The sequence below is a fragment of the Scleropages formosus genome, chromosome 7 (assembly GCF_900964775.1).
Source record: "Scleropages formosus chromosome 7, fSclFor1.1, whole genome shotgun sequence".
Classification (NCBI taxonomy): domain Eukaryota; kingdom Metazoa; phylum Chordata; class Actinopteri; order Osteoglossiformes; family Osteoglossidae; genus Scleropages; species Scleropages formosus.
This window is the reverse complement of record NC_041812.1, coordinates 20,422,669-20,441,302: the sequence shown is the minus strand read 5'-3', so window position 1 is coordinate 20,441,302 and position 18,634 is coordinate 20,422,669. Positions and strand designations below refer to the sequence as shown.

Genomic DNA, 18,634 nt, shown 5'->3' with positions numbered 1-18,634 from the left:
AGAGTAGCAACCAAAGGAGGGTGGGCAAAGCAGAGGAACGCAGGGACCCGAAGATGCCGTCTCCAGATGTGAATGACATCATTCGCTGCAGGCAGGCTAGCCAGCATTGATGTGGGAGAGTGAGGATGGCGACTCACTCGCTCAATGGCAGCCTGGCGGTGTTCAGCCGGCTTGCTGTTTAAGACTTCTGACAGGCATTGTGGTAAGAACAATGGCCAATCCAACCACCGTTTGAACACATTCAGAGTGAAACAATAAAAGTGAGCGACGCTCCCGAAAGAGGCCCTTGCAGGCCACGCTCCTGTTTCTGTAAAGCATTTTAGTAAGACATGAAGAGTGAGGGAGACACTATGCGCACTCTTCTATTACCCATAAAAAACAGTCTGTGTGCATCTTCATCTCTATCCTCATTTAGTGTCCCACAAATTACAAAGGTAGTATTCAAAAATGTATATCCATGTTTACTCAATGTATATGAGAGACGCAGGTAGAGCAGATCAAAAATAACGCAATCCAAGATAAGCATCATTATCTATGTGTCTGTAATCACCTATAACCTGTTATATTAAGTCACTGTCCATTTACAACTTATTGTCCTTCAAAAGTCATCACTTAACACTGACATTTAAAGGAAGTCAGCTTTATGTGAGAGAACAGAACTCAGATCAGGAAAGATATGAATGGGCAGTAAGTGCTGTAGAGAACATAGCAGGGCAGCAGGGGGCGTAGTGGCTACAGCTGCCAGCTTTCAACTCAAAGGAGCCAAGTTTGAATCACACCTCCTGCTGCAGTACTCTTGGATCGAGGTACTTACCCTAAATTACTTCAGTAAAAATTACCCAGCTGTATAAGTGAATGAATTCTCAGTAAAATACTGTAAGTCACTCTGGAGAAAACCATTAGTTAAATGAATTAATGCAAAAGGAAAGTATGAACTTTAGAATGACAAAGTGTGTGCTAAAGACAGGAGAGCACTGGCACCACACACTGACTCTGAAGCAGGTGAGAGGAACGAGAGAATCTGCTGTGGAACAAGCATTTTGGAAGCCATGCAAAGCCGTGCGACTTTCCTGAACACAGAGAACCTTCCAGACCAATCTACCTTCAAAACTGCAAAAGAATCGTAATTGCAAAGGAAGCCTTATGTTATTTTCTTCTGTCCCACAGACACAGAGCAGTTGTGTGATGACAGCATCATCCAAGGCACAATTCGCATTAAAGCCAAAGATGAAGAGATGGCTGCCTCTTAGATGGAGTGAAGAAGTTGACAGACTGTAAACAAACATGGTATGGTATAACTAGAAATTATGAAAAACAATTACATTTTGGACCAACAGAAAAGTGGTTTCAATGAGTTTCCAAAGGTACATCTCTAGCATGATTTTGTTCAAGGCATTTATTTTATGAAAAGATACAAATATTTAGTACAAGGGTAAATCAAGAAAAATATGCAATAATCTGTATTTATTTAGATGCCCAGGATTGCGGACACAGATTATTACAGATACTTTAACTTATCCTCGTACTTTCACAAGAGCTATGAAGCAACTCGTTAAAATCCCTTTCTGCACTTTTTCCTCAGAAACCTAAAGTCATAATACTTCAGTAAACACATTTCATTTTTGTACTGGAGAAAGGTGATTATGGCGAAACAATGTTATGCCAACAAGTCATAATGCAGTGAGAAAAACAACGTATGAAATCCGTTTTTGTAAAGCTAGGCTAAGCTACAAGTCTCACACTCACGTGTTGATTTAAAAAAAAAAAAAAAAACCCTAAAAATCATGTTTTGTTTTATTGTTCTGGACAGAAAATATGTAATCCTGTAAACTGAGTTTAAATATTAGATGTAGTCCTGTGGTGAGATGACAGAAGCAGCTATTTTATTGCCCCTCTCTCTCACACACACACACACACACACACACACACACACACACACACACACACACACACACACACACACAGGCCTAAAACGCCCCTTCCCACACACCTGTAACATCCCCACATTCTGAGTTTCACAAGCTTCCTGTTGACTCCTGCATCCCCTACAAGGTGGAAGGAGAGGGAACCCGAGAGGGTGGGAAAGGAACGACACGATTAAAGACGACACAGAAGCAAAAGGAGCCCAACAGAGACAAGTTGTATGCCGTCATGCTTTAGTACCACTCACCACAAAAGGTATTCTACATCCTGTGATCACATGACTAACACCCTCACCCCCCCCCAACCAAACCGCACACCCCCCCGGGTGAAATCGATGGCATGGGACCTGATTGAAAGTCGTACCCTGCCTTCATCTACACATGTGCGCAGACAGGCGCACACAAACAGAGGCACATGGAAGCAGATGGATTTCAACAGTGTGGACAAACTAACAGCTAAAATCCACTCATCGTTCCAACAAAAACAGGAGTGTAGGGCCCGAGTCGCCACGCGGGCAATCAGATACTCCCTCCTCCTCGTTTGGATACTAACAGTGTCATTATTCATCCAGAAGGAAAACATGCACAAACCCCAAATGGTGAGCTGTGAACTATAAAATAACAGGTGCACAGCTATAACGGGCTGTAACTTGGGCAGCGAACAGGAAGACCCCCTCCTCTGTGCCCCGACAACCACTGGCAAACTAGGTCTAAACCCAGCAACAATAGTAGAGGCACAAATCGACTGAACTTCGTCCACCCTGCAAATATGGCATGAGGGAAGGAGGAGGAGAGAGTGAAGGAAGCAGCTGCTGAATCAGGAGGATCACCAGGCTGGGAAGGAGGAGCCATAAAGGAAACGGGGTAAAAACCATACAGAAGCCGATGGCACCCTCGTGCAAGAAGGAAGACAGACAACCGAGGAATGGGAGGTCAGCATCCTCTGAGGTTTAGACACCTTCACAGAGAAAGAAGGAACAGAAGGTGGACTAGTGGTCAGGGGTATTGCCTTTGAAATAAGAGGCTGCAGGTTCAAATCCCTCTTCATGTAGTACCCCTGAGCAAGGTACCTACCCATTAAAAAATTCCCACCCATATAAATGGGTAAATCATTATAAGTAGCCTAACATTTTAAGTCACTTTGGAAAAAACCATCAGATGAATAAATGTAAAGGAGATGAAAACAGTGACATATTTCCTGTGCTGGATTTTTTTTTTTCCCTCTCTCATTTCTATCTCCCCCTCTGCCCTTGGGGAGAAGGACTGTCAAAGCCCTTCATGTACATCAATTAAACCCCTTTCCTTCAACAACCTTCTCAGAATACACATCACGTACACAGAGAGAGGAAGAGAGAGTCACAATTTCACACTGTTTCACAGGCAAACCATGGCTTAGATTTACAATTGTTTACTTAGCCGATACTTAGCTCCAAAGGGACTTGTTCACAGTTTTGAAGTACTTATACTGATTTACACATTTATACAGTTGGCCAATTTCTACTGCATACATTCAGGGTTAAGTACCTTGATCAAGGGTAATCCAAGTGGGAGGCTGGATCTGAACCCGGGTCCTTTGAGTGGAAGGTGACAGTTCTAACTGCTACACCATTACAGTTTCAATATCCATGTACAGGTCAGCTAGTAGGACCAGGAAGCAGATCAATCCTGTGCAGTTTTTAGTCCCTTTGTCATTACTGGGACGCGTGCCCCCTCTGGCAACAGTGACTGATGACTTCCTGCGGTCGGCCACGGTCGTGCAACGACAGAGCATGAGAGTTCGTATTGCTTCTTCCTCCGCTTCCACACACAAAGGAGACCAGAAGCCTTTTCTGAAGCATGGGGAGATCCACCACCCCTGGGCCACGCTCACTGCATTGTCTGTTGGCGGTGTGCCTTCACACACACCCGGCAGCTCAATGCTCTTATAGTGAGCCAATTATCCACACACTGAAGGCTAATTCAGCCCCGTGTGCTGTTTGAGACTCGTCTCTGTACTCGTCACCCTAGTGCCAAAGAAGGCAACTGGCAGCCATTCATAACACCCCAAACTTTTTGGTTACATTTCCACAAGGCATCCAAGTTACATTCTAGAGATGCCTTTTAGCCAATCTCACACAACTGACCACATTTTGAATTTAAAGTCACTTACTGCTTTCATTATTTGTGGAAAAGTCTGTAAAAGATTAATGTTATATAATGTAGACATTTCAGGGCAGTGGGTAACAGTGGTTAGAGCTGCTACCCTGCAATCAATAGCCCTGGGTTTGAATCCCACCTCCCGCTGTAGAACCCTTAAACAAGATACCTACCCTGAATTACTCCAGTAAATATTAACCAACTGTATAGATGGACAAATCATTGTAAGTAGCTTAGTATACAAAAGTCATAATTCACTTTGAAGACAAGTGTTAGCTAAATAAACATAATAAATAAAAATGCCAGATGTCTAATAAACAGCAGTGTGGTAAGTGTTTCTCTGCAGGGGACCAACAGCAGCAGTGCTCCAAATGTCAAAATGCCATCTTCTGGTAGCATGTGAAGTTTCTCAATCAGCAACACTGCCTGGATGCCTCAAGGGTTAAACTGAACAATACCGTCAACTTTCAGTACATGATCTTCACTCTACAATATATATTTTTTTTGTTTCAGAATCCTGAACTACTTAAATGATGTTTCTGTGAGACAATTACTCATACGCTGTGTTTCACGGGATTCCACCAGAGCAGTAAATGAACTTGGCAGGAGAACGCATAACAAAATTCCACAACATGGAGACGAGCGGAATACGCAATTAATTGTGCAACAGCATGCAGATCATTAAAGCACTGGCAAGTTCTCCATAATACATGGGCTCCCTCCCACACGCAGCCAGACCAGTTGGGATTGGCCTGCTGTGTCTATGCATCCAGGCCCACAGTGCCATGCAGGAGTGTGAGACCACACCCTGGCAACAGAAAGGCTCTTCACAAAAAACCAAACCCTGCAGAAACCAGCACAAGAGCTATGACCCACATACAATCTCTGTCTCATTGAGAAAAGAAAAAAGGAAACTACACATAGCCCACATTGTGACCTGAGGAGGTGGATGCTAAATAAACAAAGGAAAAGGAAAGTGTGATCTAAGCCTGCAAAATAACTTCATACAGAGTAGTAAAGGAAAAATACAGAAAGGATTACAGTGAGATAGTAACAGAATAATACAGATAATGTGAACTGAGTAAGGGTCATGTGGACCATGTGTTCCTGAAATACAGGCCATGTGTATTCAGTCATATGGGTCATGTGGACACAACAAATGTAAAAGAAAAGACTGCAAATGACAGATGAGGTTGGCCGGGGGCACTGAAGGAAGAAGAGGAGGAGAAAGAGCCTCTGGAGGAGCAGATGGTAGAACTGAGCACTCTATTGACGGGGAGTTCCGCTATGGAAGTAACACACACCGGGGTTATTTACTACCCCAAAGTTCAGGCTGGCCCACCGATTCAACACAAGACCCTGTAATACAGGGCACATGATTTACTGCACAGTCCCACAAAGACCCTTCAGGGAAACATACCATTGCTCTCAGAAGGAATGAGCGGGTGCGTGTGTGCACGTATTTCACCGGTGAGTATGAGTGAGCAGCGCCTGAAAAAATGTCTGAGTCTTCAGGTCACTCATAGTAAGTAAAATACGGCATGATTCACCCTAAATACATTTCTCCCTTTCTCTGGACTTTATCTAAAGTTGTGACACTTTGAAGGAATGAAGCTTTGCTCTGCCTGTAATAAACAGTCTATAAACATTTTTACCATAGCTTGTATATCCTCACCAATTTGTAAATTATGGAGAAGCATGGTACTAAAGCAGAGTCATAAAACTAGGAAAATGGGACCCAGAGAAGGAAAGACAAACAGAAAAGGACAGTTACTAGAAGGAGAAAAATTTAAAGTAGAAAAGAGCTCAGGCCACCTTTATACTGAGACTGAAGAGGAGTCTCAAAAACAAAAAATTGCTGACTTCTCAGGACATGAACAAAAAAAAAAAAAAAACTAACACATGGACAAACATCAAAACAAGAAAGCACCCTCGTACATTCAACCAAACACAAAGAAAACATCTTTCAACACCTAATATGGCAGCAGACAAACATCATTCTCAAAAAAAAAAAAAAAAAAAAAAAAAAATAGAAACACTGTTGCAAAATGTCCCAGTAAATAGAAGAGTGAAAGAATAGGAAAAGAAAATATTCTGGTTCAGCTAGGAAGATGCCTCAATCACGCAACCTGTCCAGGTAAGGTGTTCGCTGCAGCGTATTTTGGAAAAAGCAGTGGATTACACTGGGCCTGAAATCAAGTGCCCTGACCCCAAAACCACCACCACAGGGGCAGTAAGAGGGACATGTTCCTCCACCCAAACTCATCATCCGTCCTTGCTCCTCTCCTTGCCCCAGTCCCCTGCTGAGAAAAACTCTTATCATGGCACGTTAAAGAAGAACGGCAACAAAAGAACAATCCAGATCAGCTGGGCCGAAAAATCTGGACTCTTCTTAAACATGTGCCACCAAAGTACGTGTATTAGTAATGTTCAAGAAATTCTCCGTTACTAAGCCCCAACCCCCAACTGTCCCTGATCTCAATTCAGCACACGATTCATAACTAGCCGAGCAAATACATTTTACATTTCAGGCACTTTGTTATAAACCCATATGTAGGGTTCAACATTACATTTTTGTGTTTGTTTCTCCACAGGACATTTCACATTATATCTGTCCATCAAATTTCACACCAGTCCAATTTTTAAAAACATCAGAAAGACAATAACTAAGCGCAAATAGCCTTGTAAACTTTAAAGTGAGGTAATCAGTGCATCACATGAATGGAAGCATACTTGCAAAAAGGTTCCAACAGTTTAAAAAAAAAAAAAAAAAGCTTTAAAATAGCAAGATTATTAGTGCTATTTCACATCGTGTTTAACAAATTTTAATGAGAAATTCTATTTGAAACAAAAATGCAGAACACATTTTGTGACATCACATAACCTTTTCATTGTGATGACGGTCATTGTTTTGGATCAAATTTCTTAATATTTCACTTTAATGCACTGTCCCCCTGTCCATCAGACAGGTAGCACAATGTCACCTGTCCAAATGTGAAAATCGAAGCAACTTACCTGTTCCATGCAATCAGACAAGTGTTCAAGCCACATCCTGATATGGAAACTTTTGCAAGGCAGAGAAATTTGTGGATGTAATGTTTACTATATTATAGTATAATACTTCCACTGGCTATGTTCAGAATGATAACACAAAGGTGTCCTACTTTCCACTCTCAGGGGTTTTCAGAAACACTAAGCCAGCTGGACTTGCTCTCACACATAAATCACTAACCCACACATCCAGAAGACCCAGCGACGGAGGGAGGGAGGGAGACATCAGTAGGGAATGTGGCCCTTGCACTGCTCTTCTGCAGTAATGCCAGGCCACCTCAGGGTCATTTCAACCACAATGAGCCCGACCACAGCAGTGACCTGGAACTGTAATCCAGGAGCAGTTACACACTGCACATAAATGCAAGTGGTTTCTTCTTGCGTGTGTACGAAAGAGTGCAAATGCGTGCGTTGTCTCTGTGGCTGTACACAACTTTCTCAGTGTACAAAGAACCTCAAAATAGTGACCACGAAAGTTTCCCTCATTCTTGGATTTCCACATTTCCAATTCTGTCTGTGAATGGAGTGGTTTCATTTTAAATATAATTTTACATACAAAATCACAGCAGCAAAGAGCTGCCAAAAAGGATTCTTGGATTTAAAATACATAAGGAAAGAAAAAAAAAAAATCAATTACAGAAAAGTGCATTGTAACATGCTAACTTGCTTTGCCTCACTAAAACTAATTGTTGGGGGGGGCCTTTCCAACCAACAGTGGATTTTGAATATTGTGTACACCTGGTGAGAGCCAGCAAAGCCACTGACAATGGGAGCCTCAGCATTAGGTTGCCAAACCTGTGTGACACAGACAGCAAGCTTCCTGGAGCTTTTTTCACCAAAAAATGCCACAGTCCAGGTCAGAGCAAAATAAGCCCTCAACTTGCAGTGATCTCCAAAAAGCAGGAGGGGGGTTCTCCACTCCCAACCACATCAAGAGCTCCCAGGGTTCTTGCTCTCATCCACAGAATCTGCTGGCTTGCTGGCTCTCCGCAGATGGCTGGAAACAGAGCGGAACATCATCACTCGACATCCCCCGTTTCCATGGTGACCAAGTTGGGGCTGAATCACCATTTGGCACTGGTGAAACCCTGGATTCCAAGCTCCTTCCTCTAACTTTGCTGTGTCCGGCAGTGAGGACAGGAAGCGTTGGATGTTCCGCCTGGGCTGCAAGGACCATGTAACATGATACATGACGTGACTGCAGTGAGATGCGAGTACAATGCCGTTTACTCCAGCCCACCCGGCACACAGAGCACCCTAGGCCAAACTCTTGGCCTTATTAGAAAAGCTGATCGAGGCAGCAGAGCAGAGCTGACCTCTACCGCCCACCCACTACTACTCTGGTACCACAGCACTTCTGCACTGTTACAGCCAACACAGAATAACCAATTTCCAAACCGTGCAGATAAACTTTCCCCATCAGATATATAAACAGTGAGGCATACACAAACAGACTCAAGCACACCGCAATGGACCCCACACTCAGAGTCTGTAAGACAGTCAGTGCCAGCAGGCCCGCCCACATTCAGACGCCACACAGACAAACAGCCTTTGTGTAGAGAGCGGCGGTAATTACTGAGCCAATTACTTGTGCACAGGAAAAAGGGGGAGAACCCATGAGGAAGCAGAACTGCAGTTGGCGTAAATATTCATACTGTTGTACTCACTAGATATTGAGGCTAGAGGCATTAAGTGATGCCAGAGATGAGCTGGGTACTGGGTACTGAGCAGCTTCATTGCAGTCACTACAGGCCCACTTGAGGAGATCAGTATCAATGCTCATCATTTATTCAGGGCATGTAAGGTGGTGACACAAGCAAAGAGAGGGATGCAATTTCACTGTGTGCGCTCATTTAATAAGATGTACGTTTGGCAAACAGCTGAAACAGCAAAGCAGTGCCACATTATTTAGTCCAAGGAAGAAGCATGGAAAAGGTCAATCTACGTGGAATTTATGCAAGGCGGTAACTGTGCCTGAAAAATACTGGAAAATTTCTGCCAGAAAACTAGTACACGGTATTAAAAAACAGTTAAGAGCATAGCTTGGTGGGGGGACCTCACTGGGCCTGGGGTATGTGAAGCTAGGAGCGTTCTATATTTTGCATCCAACGTGTAAACGTGCAAGAGTGTAATTCCTAAAGTACAGCAAAGTACACAAGGGATAAAATCAATCAACAAATCCTGTCTATCTCCAAGATTACCCTGTTCTTTTTCATCCTGAAGTCCATCTGTTGTCCTGTCCTTGTGACATGATGTTGAGCAGAAGGGCCAGAAGTTTAGCAGCCCCGACAGGCTGTTCAGGGGTCACAATTTCACCACCCCTCTTCACAAGCCTGTGGGCTGATCGTAATTAACGTCTCAATATGCTATGGTGATCAAAGAGGTGCTCCACGCTGCTGCAACACGATTGGCGCTTCCTGTTCCTGGGGCGGAACAAAAAGGGGAGGTCAGGAATCTGCCGGCTGCTGCTCCTGAGCACAGAGGCCCTCACATCCTGCCTAAGAGGGGCCTCTGCTCCACATCATGGGAGATTCTCTGTCCAGCTCTTGCAGCAGCATTTACTCTTGGTGCTGAAGGCTCACAGACTGGAAACCATTAAGGAGGCATTAGAAGCAGTCAACAATTACTGTACTGCAAAAGCAATTGAGCATTAAAAGCCTTTAAAACTGAGCGCTAATGGGCTGACTGGGAGCTCCCGAAGGATTAGATGGTGTGACGTGTCACTGTGGTTTTACACCATCATGGCTGCTCACAACAGGAAAACCCGTTTGCTGCAGAAGGGCTAGCCGAGACTAGCTGTGGTGAACCAAACTGTATACAAAGCTTAGTCATCGATACCATGTTCAGTACAAAGCAATGGCCCATCTCAGCCACCTTCACAACGATTGGTGGAAGAGGGCTTCAAGAGTGCTTAAATGCCCCCTTGGTTGGCCTCACCCCCTTCCTTTGACTCTGCTAGTGGGCACAGAACTAGAACAGTGGAGCCAATTACATGTGCCTGAAATGAGAGCTGACACTCGGTGCAGAGAACTGTATGTTTTTCAGATCTACGTACAAAGTGTTGTTACGAATATGACTCTACATCACAATGGCGCTCATGTCTGGCCAAGATACTCCAACCCTCCAAGGAGTCACCTGAAAGATGAGAACACATTTAAATAAGTGCCTCACACACTGTACATCTTGCATGAAAAATACCTAAAATATCCATTATTCACTTTTGTTTAAAAAAAAAAAAAAAGAGTCAGCATAGGAATGAAAGAAAAATTCAATTAAATTTATTTTTTATAGAGTACACTTCTTACCAGAGCGACACTGAGGGCTGAACAAGGTTACTTAAAATTTACTTTTATAATACATATACATAACACTAGAGCAAGACAGCTGCCTGTTGAGGAGAGGAAAACAAACAACTCCTAAACTGCAAACAAAGGGGGAAAAAAATAAACCCACTAGAATCCAAGTACCAATGGATGCCCACTCCTCCTGGGAAAAAGGATTGTAAAATGAAGGCTGGCAGTTCAAACCCCACTCTTACAACTGCTATTAAGACCACTGAATTTCTCCTATAGCGTACCAAAGTACCAAAACACTCTGCTTCATTAACATGGTGAACACTACATCGTTTTGGACAAAATAAACCCAAGATCCACTCACTGGTCTCCAAGACAACATCCTTCATAATCAGTCACAGGCCACAAAATCTGCTTGATTACAGACAGGACATCTGGCCCAATGTTTGCAAACTTGAGGTGGAAGTGAGTGGCCCCACACTGCAACCTTGATACCTCAGCCTGGCGCTCACCCTCCCCCAAACACCCAACTCCCCAACTCAGTGAGACTTGAGAACCTGGGACCCATGCAGTAAGCCTCTTGCCCCATTTCCAGATTTCCTGTGGTTCCCATGATGCAATTCTCCCATTTCCTTTGAGAACCTTGTTCTCTCAAAGTTGGCTAACTAGTTAACCCCACCCTGGCTACGGGGGTCCAAACTCTCCAATCATTAGCATAACCAAGATACCGATATGAAAGGTGGCTTTTGTCAGGATTTTTTTTTAAAAAAAAAAAAAAAAAAAAAAAAAAAGAAATTTTGCAAACGTAGATCAACTTTGCTCAACCAGCTGTGTAATAACTATCTCGTAAGAACAAAGCAAAAAGCTGAACGAACTCGTAACAGTTTTATTTCAGACAGCAACTCTACCAATGGATTCTTCAAGCAAATATTTCTGAAATGACCATTCTCACTACCTTTCCAGCTATTCTAACCTTGGCTTTTGGGAAGCCAGACAAAAATGCACGCACACACAGGAAAACTTCTGCAAGCACAATAAGCTCTCCCTCAAAATCTGCATGTACACTTCCCAAGGAGTAAACCTGAAACAAAGACCAAAGTAAACCTCACGAGGAAAGAAAACAGTCAGACAAAACAGGCAAGCCAAGCATTTCCCCCCCCCCCCCAACTCAAACGCTGACCTCCCAACCAACTGCAGGAGAGCTCCACACAGCATAACAGCTGGTGTAAATTAAGTCCAACAACGCACCGGGGAGCAGCGCGCTCTTTGAGGCCGTTCGGACAGCAAGGTCGAGCACTGGGCCCGGTATGTGCTCTTATTCTGCGGTCCTGGACGTTCATCAATATGTACCGCTGTGTGAGCCAAGGCAGCCAGCTCCTCACTGGCAATTGGGCAACATCTAACATTGATTAGAAGAATGCATTCAAGTCTGCTTTGCTGCTTCTGGCACGGTAAAAGAATGGCTAGGGGGAAAAGCACCGTTTTAAGGTGTTAAAATGCCTTACTACGGCAACAGGATAAAAGTGAGAAGCACAGTTTTGGGAGCATACACACATGACTAAGCGGCACAGTGACCCAACAGGTAGTACTGGTGTTCCTTTGGATGTGAGTTTGATCTCTGCTCAGTCTGTGTGTAGTCTGCATGTTCTTCCCATATTTATGTGGGATTCCTCCCACTCTCCAAAGACATGTTTCAGTTGAACTGGTGATTAAATTGCTTGTAGTACAGGTAGTCCATGACTTATGACATATATGACTTACAACTGTTGCATTGACCTTATCACATTTTGAGTCCTGACATTTGGTGGTATCAAGTGATGATGATCGCTGCATCTGCTGTACGCCGACATCAGGCGACCCGGCTGCCGCAAGGCGCCGTGTTCCTTAATGTCTCAGTCTGTGTTTAGGTGTCTAACCCAAAGATTTAGAAATTAAACTGAAAACAGCAGCGCTGCATGACAATTTATTTATGATACTGTACTATATATTACTATTATTCTATTTCAGTATTTTAAAAACAAATCTTTAATTTTCAATAATTTCAGTAATGAAGTGAAAATGTAAGAAAGCACTTTTACACAACACAACATTCACGCATGCTAACTGTATACTTATGGTTTATATAATAGAGTGTAAGGGGATTTGCGACTTATGACGTGGTCGTTGGAACAGAACCCCGTTGTAAGTCAAGACCTCTGTATGTATGTGTTACATATGTGTTATGCCTTTGTCAGAGGTGTCACCTAAATACTAGTTAGAAACTGATGTGTATGTGTGCACACCTGCTCTGAAACATCTCAGGCCCACCTGTGACCAGATGCACCAGCCAATTCCCTCTCCCCTGTATGAAACCAAGAGAGGCAACAACCCCCAACCCCCGGGACCTGGCGGAAAGGGGCACTGCCACTCTGGATTTCAGCAGAGAATTGAGGAACAGGCCAGCATACTGAATCATTTGAGAAAAATCGATAAACTCCTTGTATTTTTTTTTTTTTTTTTTTTTTAATATATATAACAGAGAACAAAACAACAATTGTTCCTTAATTAGCTCTGTCAGCAGGCCAAGCCCAAAATAGCAGCTCCATCCCAGACTGTTTGGATGCATAAGAGCATAATCTCAACATGGCCCAGGAGTGTGAATTCAAAATAGAACTCAAAAACAAAATTAGACCTGCACTACATTTCCTAGAGGCCACATGACTACAAGCACATGAAGAGAGAACACACACATGCATGCCCACGTGCGCACACACACAATTTCTGTTGTGTTTACAGATTACAGTGTAGAAAGCATCATCATGTCTACAAATTTAGGTCCTTTAAACATTGCTTTCTGGTAGTCATCTAAAAGTAACAGCTAACTCTAAACAAGCTCAACAACATCTGTCTGAAGAGCTGAGGAGCTCCGAACTCTATGTACACCCTGACATCCTGTTTAAGATAACAATCAGGACTTGTTCCATCTGTAAAGGCCAGAGGCACATTTGACGCTGACCTGGAACTGTTTGTAGCAACATTCCTGTATCCAACTAATACGGGAAACCATACTGGCAAAAACAGCAAAGAGACAGAGGATGAGGGCTAAAGAGGGGAGACAGAACAAACAGACTCTGAGCCTGGGGAATTAGGAGAACCGTGTGAGAGGAAGGTCTGTGTTTAAAGAGGCCAGCTGAGAAGGTCCCGTCAATCTTCAAAGAAGAAGCATTGACTGGCTGCACCACAACATCGGCACAACAAAAACACCAATACCCAAAGGCGGAAAGCCTGAATAAATACAACATGACAGCACATCCATTAACTTGTTGCTTGTTTTTTTCAGAGGGGAGTACATCCACTGAAAATCACAAGATTATAAAGGCACAATGAAAGCAATACAAAAACAAGCATCGTCCCTAGCTCTGCTCCTGTGATAGACACACGCATCCAGCAGACAGGCACCAGATGGGCAGTAACTGACCGGGCCCGCTCCTACCGACAAATACACTATTGCCATGGCAACCACACAGAGTCCCTCCCTGTGACAAATCAAGGAGGAAAGAGCGTGGCGGTGGGAGCAGACAAGGTTCCTCTCAAATTGCCTCCATTCACTGGGTGCCAAGCGCTGGTGTGCCCATTATCCGTGAAACATTCAACTGAGGTGGGGTACAGAGCCCCGTCTTCTCCAAACGTACCGCGCTGCATATGTTCCTTGCTTGCTGAACCATGTCAGGTACGGTGCAAAATGGCAAAAATGCAGGAGGAGCCTCCAAGCTCATAAAACATGCCGCAAAGAGAGAGACATCTTTTTATTGTTCTATTGTACAAACAAATCATATGTACAGAATATATAACATTTGACACAGTATTTGAATTAAAGTATAAAGTAAGGAAGAAAACCTGTGTGGATGTTAAAATTCCATTTAAAGAAAATGTACAGTTTTAACTCTAATACAGTGTGCGAAGTATTTTGCCAGTCTGGAAATTCTGACAACAACGGTTCTAATCTGATTTCTTAAAAATGTGTCTGGCTATGCGAATTAAACTAGATAAACTATTATGCAGTGTTACAATGCCTCACTCACTCACTCACTCATTCACTCAAACTGCTTGTCGTGCTCATGGCAGTCCAGAGCCTAACCCTGAATCTGGGTGGGTACACCCTGGATGGGATGCCAGTCCATTGCAAGGTAGCCACAGATCCACCCACTCACCCACTATGGCAGGAAACCGGTGCACCCAGAAGAAACCCACTGGACATGGAAAAAATGCTGCAAACTCTACACAGACTTAGATGGATTTTGAACCTATGCCCAGGTACTGTGAGGCAGCAGCACTACCTGCTGTGTCACTGTGCCACCCCTTATGGAATGTTTAAATTAATATCCCCAAATTTCACATTTTATACAAAGCACTACGTCAAACAATACACATTATTAATTTCGTACAAAAGCATGTTTGTTTTAGACAAGGCCCCAATATGTTGACGTAGTTGTTTCTCTTTCTTATGCCTGTGTTAAAGCGCTCTGTGTCACTGCGTGAGAAGAGCGCTTTAGAAAAATAAATTGAACTGAATATGTACACAATACAACTAATCAAACCAAACACCCCTTTGCTAAATACTTGTGTTGCAAAACAAAACAAGCTCAGTCACACATTCAATGTGTGGTTGGGCCATTTCATGTGCTCAAACAATATTTTTCAAATAATAACAAATCTACCAATTTAAATGATAAAGATGGGTGCAAAGCCGTAAAAGTACAAGGTTTTCAGTGATCTTACAGTGCAGTAGAACTTCTCCATGATTTTTCTCGCAAAGATCAAACAACCACTGTCGCAATACATAATGCATGAGGATCTGAGTATGTTTTATTCCCCTTAGTTTATTATTTGCCTTACACTACAGTCAATTTTCAGTACAGAAATTCTCAGAACTAAGTACAATATGCCCGATCTATGAGCAAATGAACATTCATCTGCGCAGCACTCAGGTCTTATAAACATATACGGTATCAAGTCCACCAGCAGATATAACCGCCAGTTAGTTCAGTGCATTCCACCAGCAAACATCAAAAGTCCAGAAAAATATGAAAATAACATGAAATCAGCAGTAGAATGAGATCTTTATCACAATACTTTCACTTATTAATTTAGATAATGCTTTTCTCTAAAGTGACTTACAAGATGAAGGTAGTTACATTATTTTACCCATTCACACCGCTGACTAATTTTTAGTGAAGCAATTTTTGGGCTCAGTACCCTCGCTTAAGGCTACTACAGCCAGAGGTGGGAATCGAACATGCAACCTTTGGGTCCAAAGGGAGTAGCTCTAGGCACTACAATACAGACTGAATGACCACCAGACAGAGACTGGAACCGAAACTGTGGCTACCAGACATACAGCAAGTGTATAAGGGTTACATCATCATAACTGCATTGAAAATGAAGATGAATTTAACACCATGGAAACACTATTTGAAAACTACCTGGGCAGCACTGTGAAATCTGACTGAAACCACAGGTTTTGGACAAAAGGTCAGCGTATCTGCGGGCGACACTGGTCCAATTTTTACATTCTTACCACAAGGAAAAAACAAAAACCAATATAAAAAAAGAGAAGAGAAACGGTTAAAAAGAGACAACCATTCTGATGCGTGAGCTTCTGAGAGGCTCCACGTGTGGAAACCGGAACTTTGGAAGGAAAATAGAGCACTGAGAGTTGCTGTGTGTATAGGGGTTCAATAAATCTTACTTTCCACCAACAGCTGCCCTTTTTAATGTGCACCAGCCTCTGGAGGAATGAAGCTTGCTTGACAATTATAAAGGGATTTATTGCACAAGAATATGGTTTTGAGGTGCTATTCCGGGAGCGGAAAATGTGAATCCGACTGTAACTTGAAATTTGTCTGGCCTCCCATCAAATACATTTTGTTTGTGAAGGCTATAGTTTTACAACCATTCGTTGAAGCCTGCGGAATAAAAACAGATGCTGCGGGCGCCAACACTGTCATCAGCCACTGCCTAAGAAAGACTTTCCAACTGGACCAACCGAGCCTTGCAGCACCAGCCCAGGTTACTTTCCTGGTATTGTTACCTTGCGGAAAAACAGCTTTTGCCCACAACGTGCACCTGCCATACCCATAGAAGAGTAGGTATATAAACAGATTTAGTTGCAAGCAAAGAGATGCAACATACTGTAGCACATAGACTACGATACCACACACACTCGGCAGTGGAGAAAAAGTCATGTTTCAATAATTAGAAATACAAGTAAAAAATTAATACGTATTAAAATGCACACACACTAGAAGTACAAAACTGACAATATTTGTGTGGTCTCGGATGTTTGCACAAAAATGGCATAAAATGTGAAAGGGAGCAACATGTATTCCTTTCTAAAACTCAGCCCAAAAAAAGACAGGAGAGTGTAATGAGAGATTGTGACTGAAAACTGTTACATATTATTACAAAATCTCATATACCACCTCTCTCTGAACTGCAACCCAGCTATAAAAACATGTTTTTAATACTTAGTTCTGACTACACCCAGAATGGATGTCAACATTCGACAGTAAACAGACGATTCATAAATCAAACACTGATAGTGATACACAGATTTGTGGAAGACATGTAGTAGCTACAGAACCCTGAACAAAAAGATGTAGTAGGAAACGCCCCCGTCCAACACATGAGAAATGTAATTGGATGAAATCGTAAGTGTTCTCAAATGGGAGATTGTGATTGGCCAATGCCGCTGTCTGTACAAATTCCTCAACATCAACCGTAAGTTTGATTTTAAGAAGTGACTGATGCTGTTCCGTCAACGGAGCTGAGGAGTCAGATGGGAACTTTTAACTCACAAATCACAATGCCCAGGGTCAAAGAGAGGTCCTACAACTTGTAACCAACGAGCTGTATACACCCCAACTAACATTTTAAATAAATAAATCACTCAGTCAGTGTCCAAGTCCATTTGAAAAAATCTGAATGCTGTGTGTGTGTGTGGGTCAGACACCCGCAAAGCCTAAGCCTAGATTAGCTCACGAGCTAACACAGGCTACGTAAAACACGAACACCGAAGCATGCAACAACAGTCTGTATGTTCAATTCGTGGAACAAATTCAGACAGCAAGACAACAAGGGATAAAAAAACAAATTGTGTAAGCTCGAACTAGAAGCACCTCCTCGCTCGCCATTGAACACACTCACACTCTCGCCCCCTTCGCGTGCACGGATGGGTGCTGCCGTGTCATTCCGTACCAGCCAGGTATGTACCTATTTGCACTTCTCTATTACAATTGCGAAATAAGTACATTCATGCACTGACCTTATTACCACTTCCGACAGAATGATTGTGTTTTCCTGGCGGTGTTTCAAACCGCTCCGCTTCGTCCTTGTTCCGTTCCCGATTCTGCTTCCTACCCTGAATCCCACGGAAAAGCCCACTGAGGAGCGCTGAGGGGGCGGTGCTTTGCGAGGGGGAGGGGCTTCCCGCGGAACGGCTCTTTACGAGTGGTCGAAGCTGCGTTAGGAGGCGGGGCCAGAGGACTTCGTTCCGCTTGACAGGCAGTTTAGTAAGCCCGCTCTTTTCCCAGCGACAGTAGCCTGGGGTGGGATACATTACGTACACTTTTTTCGAATAGAAAATTTCGTCTAAAAATATACATCGTTCCTCCTAACATTCGCGTCCCGCCTGTGTCAATAATCAGACATGTTTCGGGGCAATGTTTCTCGTTAAACTGCCTGCCTGTTGTCTATTTTAGTGTTTAATCTGTTCCTTGTTTTAATCCCTCATGTTCATTCATTGTCCAAAACCCCGGTGGGAGTAGTTTTGTTCTTTGTTTGCTTTTATTGGTAATTGTTACCCATGATTCCATTTCGATTACTAAAAACCGACGTTTATGAAAAGAGCGTGTAGGAGCTTAAACCTTTCACATAACAAAGACACACAAACAAACACGTAAAAATGAAGAAAATGAAGAAATGATAAGGACAGCCATTGAGAAATGAGGATGGAATTATGCCTAATAACTTGGGCTAGGGTAGCCTGTGCCCGTTTCCATATGGTCCAGGCCGCTGCGGAAAAACCTTTGCGGGTATGACTGAGTAGCCTATGCTATGTATGTATGGCTCTGTTTTTTACTGAAGGTAATTTTTTTCAGGAGTTTTTCTTGAATTCCTCATTCACTTATTTTGGTTATGCTGATATTGAGATTTTACTGCGGAGTTTGCGCGTCCTCCGCAGTTTGCGCGGGT

At 43.1% G+C, this 18,634-nt stretch overlaps 1 protein-coding gene across 3 annotated transcripts in view; it reads right to left on the bottom strand.

The window, feature by feature from the left end:
• LOC108926189 (coiled-coil domain-containing protein 102A-like) overlaps positions 1-17,806 on the bottom strand; it is a 66,761-nt gene extending 48,955 nt beyond the window's left edge. For 2 of the 3 annotated variants that reach the window (XM_018738752.2, XM_018738754.1), the window contains exon 1: positions 17,706-17,806. The gene's annotated coding sequence lies outside the window, so the exon portion shown is untranslated. Of the gene's footprint in view, positions 1-17,587; positions 17,636-17,705 lie in introns of those variants that run through there. The other variant, XM_018738753.2, reaches the window with a different exon arrangement.
• Positions 17,807-18,634: the final 828 nt, after the last annotated feature.